The following is a 12563-nucleotide window of genomic DNA, read 5'->3' as shown; positions in this document are numbered from 1 at the left end:
AGTTATTTTTGAAGAAGAAGATAAAATTTGTGTACCATAGGTATACGTCCAAGCAGTGGAAATGTTTCCTTCAGAAAGGTATGGTGTTAGAGTTCTGTCTCCACTACCCAAGTATTAAATACCAGATAAGACACTTACTCTTTAACATGAAAGGATGCACAGCAGTCCCAGAATCCAGCTGATTTTAATTTTGCTTTGAATTGAATGGAAGTTAAATCTGTCAACTTCTATATTCAGTATTTCATTGTTTAAATGTCCAGTTTGCAAACAATAAAAATCAGTGCAACTCTTAATAAGAAGTCATCATTGCTAGTTAGGTAGACAGATGCTAACTGGTATGAAATAAAACAAAAGAAAATGCTGCAAGTACTCAACAAATCAGACAGCAACTGTGGAGGAAGAAACATTTGATAAGTTGCATCTATGACATTTCATAAGAAATGAGAAAATGAAATAAAATATTTTAAGATGCTGAAAAGGGGGAAGGGAGGAGAAAAACTTCACCAGTCCTGATGAAAACTCATCAAACAAAAACCTTAACTAATTCTATCATTAAAGATGCTGCCTGACCTGCTGAGCATATCCAGGTGCACAGAATTACTCTGATGTTGGACTGTCGTAGAGTCCAGCTGTGGAGCTGGGTGGCAGTCATGACTGAACAACAACAGTTCTCAGCAGAGTAGCTGGTTGCAGCCAACAAGATTTGTTCCATTGGAAACCAAACAGAGCAGCAGACAAAGGAATCTGAAATGAGAACAAAAATGAATTCAGCCTGTCAAAGAGTATCATGGGGGAGCACAGTGATAAAAATTCCTCAACCTGAAAAATTAACTCGTTTCTCTCTCTTCAAAGACAAGAGACTGTAGATACTGAAATCTGGAGCATCAAAAAGGATCTGGTGGAAGTACGCCAACCCCATCATCTGCACTACCTGGCACTAGCTGTAATCTCACACCCATCCTCACTCCACCAATCACCTCAGAATCCTTTCTCACCTTTCCCCTTCTCCTCTTTTCACTGGCCTTCTCACTTTTCCACCTGCAGTTCCGATGCAGGGTTTTAACCTGAAATGTTGACAATCCCTTTTCTCCCACTGAGTTCTTCCAGCAGAATGTCTGCTCTTTTCACAGATACCACTTGACAAATTGAGTTCTTCCAGCATTTCTGGTTTTATTTTTTCTATCGTTCAGCTGACTGGACCCTACTTATGTGACAGGGTAATTCGGGAGTGTAACAATGTTTGTTCCCTCGCCTCTGAGGTGGATATTCAGAACTACTGAGTAAATCTCCAATCTTTTATATTTTCTACTGCTTATAAATGCATAGACAGAAACAATGTTAAATTAATTTAACATTAGTCTAAAAATATTCCTGTCGTAAGTGACTAACATGTTGACCAATATTGATGAAATCTACTTAACTACTTGTCATTAATATCAATTGCAAATTCCTATGTGTCCAGCATCAATCCTCAAAGTACCCACTAATAATAGTCTACTAACCTGAAAATTATTCATACATACATATGTATATATCTTCTTGTTTTCTGTCCGTTAGCCAATATTGATAGGCTGAGGCAGTTTTCACTGGAGCAGAGGAGGCTGAGGGGTGACCTTGTAGAAGTTTATAAAATCATACGAGCCACGATAATTGTCTTCTTCCCAGGACAGAGGAGGCTAAAGCTAGAGAGGATAGTTCAAACGTGAAATGAAAAGATTTAAAGGTGGCTGAGGGACACATTTTTCACACAGAGGAAATTGGGTACATAGAATGAGCTCCAAGACAGAGTAATATAGGCAGGTACAATTAGAATGACAATGTTCAAAAGGCATTACTTACACATGCTGTCACCTTCAAAGATCTTAGGACAACTACACCAAGTTCACTCTCCAAGATACTCCCTAAGATGTGATGTATGTCCTAACCTCATTAGTATTCACAAAAGGCATTTCCTCACATTCATCTAAATTAAAATTAATCTGCCATTTCTCAGCCCATTTCGCCATCACATTGATCTCACCCTATAGCCTAAGACTATCCTCCACACTATCAATAATTGCACCAATCTTTATGATATATGAAAATTTACTGAATGCGACTCCTACATTCACATACAAATCACTCGTGTATATTTCAAACGGCAAGGGTATCAGAACGTATCCCTGTGGAACACTACTACCCACAGGCGTCCAGCCACAAATATCCTTTCATATCATCCCATGACTTCTATCATCAAGCCAATTTCGGATTCAATTTGCCAATTTGTCTTGGACCTCATGGACCGAAACTTTTTCCACTAGTTTCCATGTGTTACCTGGTCAAATGCCTTTTGGAGTCCACATAAACCACATCTGCTGCTCTGTCTTCATTAATAAACCACTTCAAAAAGATAATTCAGATTCAGCAGTCTGAATCTACCTTTGACAAAGCCATGGTAGCTATCTCTGATTAGACCTACCATTTCTAAATGATCATTAATCTTGTCCCTCAGTTTTTTTTCCCAGTCACTTCCATTCTCTTTATGGTCAGACTCATGGGTCTCCCATTGTCAACCTTTCCCTGGTGCCCTTCTTGTAAAGAGGAACAAGGTCTGCTATCCTCCAGTCATCTGGTACCTCAAATGCAGCCAGTGAGGATTTTTTAAAAAACAGTAGAGTTCCAGCATTGTTTTCCCTTGCCTTCTATAGCAACCTGGGATAAGTCTCATCTGTCCCTTGGGATTTATCCAATGTTAAACCCACTAAGGCATCATGTGCTCACTTTTTTATGAAAACTAGCACTAGAATTTCACCTTCTCCTTTGTTGAATATTCCAAATAAAAACTCCAATTTTATGAATACGAATACACAGTAATCATTTAAGTCCTCACTTATACTTTCTGGCCCCATACACAAATTTTACTTGTTGTCCCTAATGGGTCCTATTCTTTTGCTGGTTATTCTTTCACCTTTAATATACTTATACTGTAAACTGCCATCAGATTTGCCTTAATCCTGATAACCAGTAATACTTTGTGACCCTTCTTTGCCTTCCTAATTTCTTTTTTAAGCACCTCCTTACACATTCTATACTCTTGACAGACCTCCGTGCCTTTAGTTCTCTACTTCTGACATACATGTAACCAGGTGACCATTGAATATAATTTTTATTGTTAAAGTGCACATGTATTTACCCTGATAATGCTACAATAGCTGCCTGTGCCTTTAAGAGAAAGTGGAGATGCCATTATGCACGTGTGGAGTAGAACGAAGAGTTGCCATGTTCTAGAGAGAATGACATTCAAGTGCCTTCCCCAGGTTTGGTGAGGAAAGGTGAATAATATTTGAAAATATCCATGTAAGTTCATTTATACTTGTTTGTAAATCTAGAATGTCGGTAATTTGAAATGTTTTACATGTGGATGATTCAGATTTTAGCGAGTAAATTGATCAGCATTGGATTATGGTTCTGTGAATCTCCTTATCGGCCTAGTAGGTTAGTCATTTTTAGTAATTTAAACTCCAAGGCAATATATTGTAAAAGTTTATTTTTGTCTTTCTTTATTGCTTCACGACCAAATATGAGTGTAACAGAGTAATGTGAATGTGTTAATCTCTGTTCACGTTACGTGAGTGAGGAGAACTCATTTCAAGGTCTAGCCTATATATGTTTGGAAGTTAAGCACGTGTGTGTCAAATGTGAGTATATCTCTTAGTTAAGATGAGATGTATTTATTCACATTGTGTATAAGGTACAGGGTTGGTGGGATTCTAATGTTGTTGGTATTGTTTTTTAGAATTGCCTCTACCAAATTGGTTTTGTATATTTTGTTGTATTCATTTTCATACTGCATATGTAAGAAGGGTGTGGTCCAAAATTAAGATGAGATTATAACAGCAGGAACTGCTTTTTAAAATTCATTCTGTCATCTTTATTTCGATACCCTCTTTCTACATTAGAACATCTAAAACAGATAAAGGAATTAAAGACCCGAAGAATTATTTATTGTCCTGCATGTGTAATTTTGTCCAGGCTAAAAAATACATTTCTTTTTTTACTCTTCATCCAACGCCCCCCACCCCCCAAATTTACTTTGCTAATTATCTAATCAAAGAACAGTAATTAATTTAGTAAACATAATTTCACTTCAATAAATGCATATTATTTCCGCCTAATCATTTAATAGCTAAGACCAATTCATATTGTTCGCAATAAAGTAAACTTCAGGAGGGCACAACAACCACGATTGTATACCTATTTAGCATTTGTGATCAAAGAGGAGATCCCAACATGGGGTCCATGGACCCCTCGGTTAACAGTAGGGGTCCACATCATAAAAAAGGTTGCGAACCCCTGTCCTAAAGCATTGTGGTCTAAGAAAGAGCCAAGCCTATATTCACAGTTGGAAATTTACAAATACAGTGTTTGGTTCATCTGCAATACTCAAGACATTTTGTTTATCCCATTTATTTTCATTATTCTGTTGTTTTCCCTCTTAATGATATGAGTCTTTCAATACACCTTTGCACAGATGAGCAACACCTTCCAGTCCTCATCTGCAATAATTGAAATTGTACTCATGCATAAACATGACTATCATACACTAAGGTAAATTCCAAAATCCTGTAGGTGTGCTCAGTTGGTTGTACTCTGGATTCAAGTTTGGAAGTTCTAGGATCAATTCCTGTTCTAGTAAATTTGACACAAAAATCTAAGCTGAGCATCCAATGAAGTACTGAGAGAAAACCTCACTGGGAAACATGCCACATTTTTGATGAAGTATTAACCATTACTAAAACATTTATATTGGGCATCTGCCTTTCAAGTGCATCTGAAAGAATATCATCATACCACCAATTCAAAGGAGGACAGGTACCCACAAGCCTGGTATACCATCAAATACTTACCCCTCAGTCAATACTTCAACAACCACTGGTTTTTGAGAGCTTTGCACTAATTTCTCAGTATCAACTACACTTTAAACTTGCTTCATTATATACTTCTGGATGTATTCAAAAATACATTTGAAGTGATATACACAGGAGGAAACTAAATTACATTCATGCATTTAAAAAGAAACACAATTCGCACATCAGAACATTAATTCTGCAAGCCTCAATCTCCTCATGACTGTGGATTGGCATGTTATTTTTTCCAAAATGCTTACAAGCCCAGGTAGTTAGTAGATAGTAATCCACCAAATCCTTGCATTTGTTTCTCACTTCTTAACACAAGCACATTTTGACTGATTGAAGATCAGACTTGAAACTTTCCAATTCATGGACTGTAGGTCTGTTGGCATCACCACTCTACCTTTCATCAGAATTAAGAAAAAAATTGAACTAGAACAAGTTCTTAGCTTCAAAGAATCAAAGGAAAAGTAGATGAGCACAAGGAAAATGTTTTGTGACAGGCAGGCGACCAGAAAGTATTAAATAATCCAGATGGTGCTAGTACCTGCTGAAAGAGTGTTAAAAAAAGTTTAGTGAATAAATAAAGGTCAATCTCGATGAGGTATAAACATGAGATTTGGAGGAGGTTAATGTAATATAAAATACTAGAAGAGGAGCGAGAAAATAAAGAGAGAGTAAATGTTTCACCTGAAATATTTTGTTGCTTATCCCGTGATTCAACCTGATGTTGCACGACCTGTCACATACTTCCAGAATTTTCTATCTTCATTTTGTATTTGCAGTATCTGTAGTATCTTTTCAAGAAAGTCATTTAATTGTTGAGTCTCTTGTCAAGTAAGGATTTCTTTTTAAACTGTTTGAATTGGTGTACATCCACCGACAACACAAAATTGTGTTTTAGCAGTGCTTAAACAACACATAGCTCATTTTTTCCCCCTACGACATGTCTTAACACTTTTAAAAAAGCTCCACATGGATTTTCCTGACCAGGTACCATTTGTGATTTAACGCAGAGTTTCAGACAGAATTATCATCAAGCAAAAGAAAAATCACGAACTGCTGCTTAACCACATGAGAAGTGACAAAGGAAAGAAATTTTTATTTGAATCAAGCAGTTGAATAAAAAAATATATATTTATAAAAAGTTGAGATCAGTTTATACATTTACATCAATTGAGAGGAGCAAGTCAATACAAAGGATCACTGTTCAGCAGTCATTATTTAAATTCATTATTTTTAAAGGTATTGTAATATACTGTAACACCTCAATTCTAGTTCAGTATCCTGTGTTATTCATGAAAGGTGAAACTGTATTGATTTCCTCAACAAAAGTGGTCTAGCACCAATGTACCTCATAAATGTAGCCTTATTGAAACTGTAGGTACATGTCAAACATAGAGAATTTAAGGTAGCTGGCCAAGATCAAGGTTGTAACTCAGCCTGATCCATACAGAACCTGTCAGTGTTGAATGATGACAAGTCAATTCAGCTGAATAGAGAATGAAGTGGTTGACGGAACAGGGAGGGAAAAAGTGGTCGAGAGAGTACAAAAAAATGTCACTTAATGCAGGAAGAGGGATGGACAAGGTACAGGAGAGAGGATATAGAATAAACATTTTCATTTTCAGATATGTTTAGAGAACAGTGAGAATCAGTTGACCAGCTGGACTATCGCACTGTTACGTTTTGTAACTTCAAAACATTAAACTAGTTAAAAGAAAGACACGGGACCGGAAATGTGAGTATAACTGTGTTTTTCACTTTAAGTGAGGCGTGCTCATTACATGTGGTGCTGTGATGACCTGTGTCATCAGAATCAGAATCAGGCTTAATATCACCAGCATATGTCATGAAATTTGTTGTCTTTGCAGCAGCAGTACATTGCAATACATAATAATTTTAAAAACTGTGGGTTATAATAAGTGTGTGTATATATATATATATATATATATATATATATATATATATATATATATATATATATACTTATTTAATAGTTAAATAAGTGGTGCAAAAATAAAAGTGAAAAAAAGTAGTGAGGTAGTGTTCATGGGTTCAGGGTCCATTCAGAAATCAGATGGCAGAGGGGAAGAAGCTATTCCTGAATCATTGAGCGTCCTTGGTGACATACCAAATCACCTCAATCTCCTAATGAAATTTAGCCGCTGTCATGTCTTCTTTGTAGCTGCATTGATATGTTGGGCTCAAAATAGATCCTCAGAGATACTGACAACCAGGAACCTATTTATGTACTTTTACAGATAACCCACGATGCATTATGTAAACAACAAAGAATGCTTAAACAATTTACTTACAATATTACTCAGATATTACTGAAATATTAAATATACAACACTCCTCCCTGTTTACCTATCAACTCTAACGCAACTCTGTATACAGTATACTATATAATACAACTACTATATACAGACATCCAGAGCCTAGTAAACATTAAATTGTCCCATTCAGGCCTAAAGATTTAATGACTGTGGAGGATTTCTTACTCTTGTAGAACAGTGTCTTTCCTGACAAGGGAGGTCACTCTGCTTGGCAGGTGAGACCTGCGGCTGTGAAAACAATCTCAGGTTCTGAGGCCTCATCCAAGGTGGTTGTAGGAGTTGACTCTTAGACTGCAGGAAGTCATTCTGACAGCTCTGGCCACCTTTCTTCTCAAACAATTGACTCTGCTCTCCTCAACTAATCAATATGTTGTTTCCAGGTCATATCAAATGCAATCTTCACCGTGTAGGAGAGTGGTACAGTTCTGACTTTAATCTTACTGAATACCTACTTTTGGTCACCTTTGTAATCCCTCACCAGGACTACTTGTCCAGGAGTGAAACATCAAACCATCTTATTTGAGGAGCCTTCAATTTGTCTCAGCTGTTTGTTCTGCATGCTCCCTCTCAGATTGGGTTTGAGGAGATCCAAGCATGGATGCGAGGGACAACCCGGGAACAGCATAGCCGGTGAGTTGTTGGCTGTGTAGTGTGCTGGGCTGCAGTATGCTAGGAGGAAATTGGTGCTGGTTGAAATGTTTCACACCCCAAGCCAGACTTAAGGCCTTTCTGACAATCTGTGCGTAGTTTTTTTCTGCAGTGCTAAGGGGACATGATGTAAAGGCTATGGGACATTCACTTCCATCATTCATAACATGTGACATGACTGCACCTATACCATGTAGCCAGGTGTCACAGGATGACGTAGAGTACAATGTCTGATATCACCATTTTCTTTACCTTTTTGAAAGCCACCTCACACTGCTTTATCCATTGTTATTTCTTCCCGATCTGCAGTAATGAGTTTAAAGGGTGGGTACGGTAGCCAGGTTTGGCAGGAACCTGTTATAGTAATTGACAAATCCTAAAAAGGACCACAACTGTGACACATTCTTTGACCTTGGGCTCAGCACACTTGTGTAATACATGTGCATCAATGGTATGATCACAGTAAGTGATGCTTGGTTTAAAGAATTCACACTTGTTGCATCACGCTCTGAATTCATAATCTTCTAATCTTTTTAACACTGCCTTGAGATTTTCAAGATATTCCTTGTCATTCTTTCTGGTGGCTTTGATGTCATCCAGATAACACTGAGCACCTGGGCAGGTTTTTCGCACATGGTCCACAGCCTTCTGCCAGAGTATAGGTACAGATGCCATTCCAAAACTACGCCTATTAGTGATAAAGCCCTTTGTGAATGTCTGTGGTGAGAAACTCTTTGGACTCTTCCTCCATGTTGATCTGCGAGTAGGCCTCAGCTACATGCACTTTGCTGAAGTGTTTCCCTCCAGAAAGATATCCTCTATCATGGGGAGAGGTACTGGATTGATAGTGACCTGAAAATCACCAGAGATTCTGATAGACCCATTCTTCTTGGCTCCGGGGATCAATGGTGTTGTCCACTCAACATTGAAAAATTTCCTTCAGCCTCTGTGCGATCTAGCTCAGTGGCTGCTTTATCACACATGGTATAAGGAACTGGACGAGCTTTGCAAATTGTGGGTGTGGCACTTTCATTTAACACTATTTCACCTTTGATATTTTTGAGTCTTCCAATACCATCCATGAACACCACTGTGGCATCATCCAGTACCTTTCTCAATTCACTTTAAGTTGACTCTGTTGCAGGGGATGTGGCATGCAAATGGTGGATGGATCTCCAATCAAGTTGTAGTTGTCTCAGCCAGCCATGTCCCACAATGCTGCCCCTCCTGCTTTTGCCACATACAAACCCAATGTGGCTTGTTGGTTATTGTATTTCATTGTTACAAATGCCATTCCCATCAGAGTTACCTTTTCTCCAGTGTACCTTCTTAGTTGAACATCCGCAAGCTTCAGTTCTGTATCTTTAAAATGCCATTCACGCTCATTTTGTGGAATGACTGAAACCACCAAGCCAGTGTCCAATTCCATTTTAATTAATTTGTCGTTCACTTCCGGTGTAAGCCACAGGGAAAATTTAATGGATTTGCTCAGAATCAAGAAAAGCAATCAGCGCCCACATGGATGCGAGGGTTTCCTCATCACGTCCATTCACTCAGTCTGATGTTTAAAATATCAAGTTAGCATGCTGGGTTGGGGACTAGCCCCTTCCATGGGTTCTGCCCTCCAGTGTTTGATTAGTGGAATTGCAAACTGGATATTGCGTGCATGCATGCATACGTTTTTCTGTGGACTTCTGAGAACTGCTTGTTCTTGCTGATAACACCCAAACACCATCAATTTACAGGACATGTCACTCAGGGATTTGGACTATATATTGTTTGTGTGACTATATGTTTACTGCTATCTTATATGTGCTCCATGTGATTTGTGCTGTGTATGACTGTTTGTTTTGTACCTTGGCCCCAGAGGAACACTGTTTCGTTTGGCTGTATTCATGGGCATCCCAATATGGGTGAATGATAATTAAACTTGAACTGGAACTTGATACACTTCGTCCCTGATCAGAAGAGCAGATTAAATTTGAACATAGTAGGAAAAGAACAGGAAGTGATGATAAGTCCCTTGTTGCCCCTAATCATGCTGACACATTACTCAGATCCCACTTTAAATGTCAAGTGTTTCAGTACACTCACTTGCTGTATGCACCATGTTCTGACAGCACTTAACGTGTGTTCCCACGTTGCTTTCATACTTGCTCTGCTGTTCAAATGCAGTTACATTTACGGATGCACCATTGTGTAATGTTATATTTTGCTGAGCAAATTAACTGAATATTCTCCAGGGAAGCATATCACTAGCTCCTAGCTGCCATCCAAGGTTTGCCCTGCTCCATGGTTGTAATCAATGAGATCCCTATTAATCCAGCTTTCTGTAATATTTACAGCACAGTCTTTAAATTAAAGTGGATTGAGCATTCATCCAAGCAGATTCTCATTTAGTTTCAAGGGGCATACATTGACTTCTACCTCAGCCCTTTGGGGATAAAAACTGCTTTTTGGAAAATTTGGGAACTCATTTGCAGTAGCACCTTTTACTGTACAAATCTCTGCAAGAAAGCTTGACTACGATGTAACATTTTGAGTAGACAGAGAGTTCATAGTAGATATGTCCAGGCCACTTTTTATTGTTGCAAATTGGTTGCCTATCAATGTGAAAAACCCAGATTAGTTTCAATTTAACAGGAAGCTGTCTCCATGAATCGGCAATCATTTTATACAAGATCGTTTTCCTTTTCATGGACCTAAAACACCAGTTAAAATTGACCTTGTGGTTTTATTCATAATAGTAAATTATTCCTCTAATTTTTAAATTTTCTTGAGCTGATAATGTTATGTTTTGATCTTAACTTGATCATAAGATCCCTCTCTGTCCAAGTGGTGTCTTCCATCATGAGCTGTGCCTCACGTGTCCATACTGTATGTTTACAGTTGGCAGTATTCGTCACAGAATAGTTTTCTTTATATCCTGGACTTTTATCTTAAAGGGAAATTTCTTTAACTTGATATTGATTGTGAACATCACAAATTATGCTACTGAGAGCATTTTCTGATAGGCATAGAGTGCAAATTAACCTTCAAGCTTTTTCCAGGATCACAGTCAATAGGATACCTCAGCAATCTACCTGCATCAAATACATCTCAAACACTAAATTATTGTATATCCTTTCACTTCGTAATGTTATTGAATTGACATCTTGCATTAATGGTTGTCCCTGCACTTGCAATATTCCCTTCCTCCATCATCAATATTTTTCTACCTTATTCTTACCAGATCCATCACACCTTCACATTTTATTCCCCCCCCCCCACCTCACACCACCCCCATCCTATGAATATCACTCAGTTTTCTTAAGCTAAGTACTCCTGGTTCCCAATAGACCATAACATCTTGGCATTATGACCAAGCTATCACTTTTCACCTGTGAGGGTTTATAAACCCTTCAATTACAAAAGGCTCACTCAAATTTTACAATTCAGTGCAGATAAATAACTGTTTTGCCTTAACAATGAACTGAAGGAAATCCATTCGTGCCCATTTCTTTATACATCTATGGTGCATTCAATTAATTGAGACCATCTTTTGCTCTGTTTGCACACAATTCCTGTTGAAATCCCAACCCTTAGAAAATCGGACTGAGAAGTTGCTAGAGCAATAATCCCAATGCCAACATAATTTCCCTACCATACTTTCCTTCTTCAGTTATCCATTGAAATCCGATGATGATGTCCGTTCCTTTACCGGTGAGATCTTTGATGACCATACAGTCCTATCCTGGACCCACAAGCTCTATTGCAGGTGGGACATGTATATGTAGTAGTGGTGGCAACCATGGCTGCATTTCTCCTGGCTCTCTTCTGCTGTCTTTTGGTTGTTCTTTCCATCTTCAGAATACGAACCCCGTCCCTACTCAGCTGTCGTCAAGTGGTACAGTCAGCAGCAACGTCCTCCAGGTCCTCCGGTCTGATCTTGCACTTCCTTAAAGCATTCTTCATCTGATCCTTATAGCGCTTCTTTGGCCTTCCAGCTGAGCGTCAACCATGATGTAGCTGGCCGTATAACACTCTGCGGGGTAGCCGATATGGATGCATCCTTATCATGTGCCCCAGCCACTGCAGCTGGCACTGGGTGATCATGGCCTCAATACTCCTGCAGTTGGTCTTTACAAGTATTTCAGTGTGAGGCACCCACTCACGCCAGGTAATTCCCAGGATGCGCTGGAGGCAGCTTATGTGGAAGCACTCCAAGGACTTGATGTGACAGCTGTAGGTTACTCAAGCTTCACAGCTCATGGTGACACCCTCATAGCATTCTATTTGCTTAACAGCAGAAATTGTTTCAGAAATACAAGATTAATAACCCAAATCATTAATGTCAGTAGTTCACTGTTCAGCAAGGAATACATGATACCAGGAGTGGTTAACCGAACATTAATTCTACATCTACTATAGAAGTCAGTGTTTTAAGTGATTTTTTATTAATGAAAAGGTTAATTAGCCAAAACATGGAATGAGACCATAAACCTCAACTCATTCCCTGACCCACCTAAACTAATCATGAATACTCCATAGCTCAGATACTACAACATTGATAGCTTACCCCCCCACCCCCTCCAATTTCTCACCCTACTGTTCCATTTTCACTCAACCCCATGGCAGCCAGCTTGACACAAATAAATGGTAGCATGTGTCATTGCAGAAGTGTCATTGTACCTGTGAGTCAAGA

The sequence above is a fragment of the Mobula hypostoma genome, chromosome 4 (assembly GCF_963921235.1).
Source record: "Mobula hypostoma chromosome 4, sMobHyp1.1, whole genome shotgun sequence".
In the NCBI taxonomy this organism is placed as follows: domain Eukaryota; kingdom Metazoa; phylum Chordata; class Chondrichthyes; order Myliobatiformes; family Myliobatidae; genus Mobula; species Mobula hypostoma.
The sequence above is the reverse complement of the archived record's forward strand: the minus strand, read 5'-3'. Positions refer to the sequence as shown.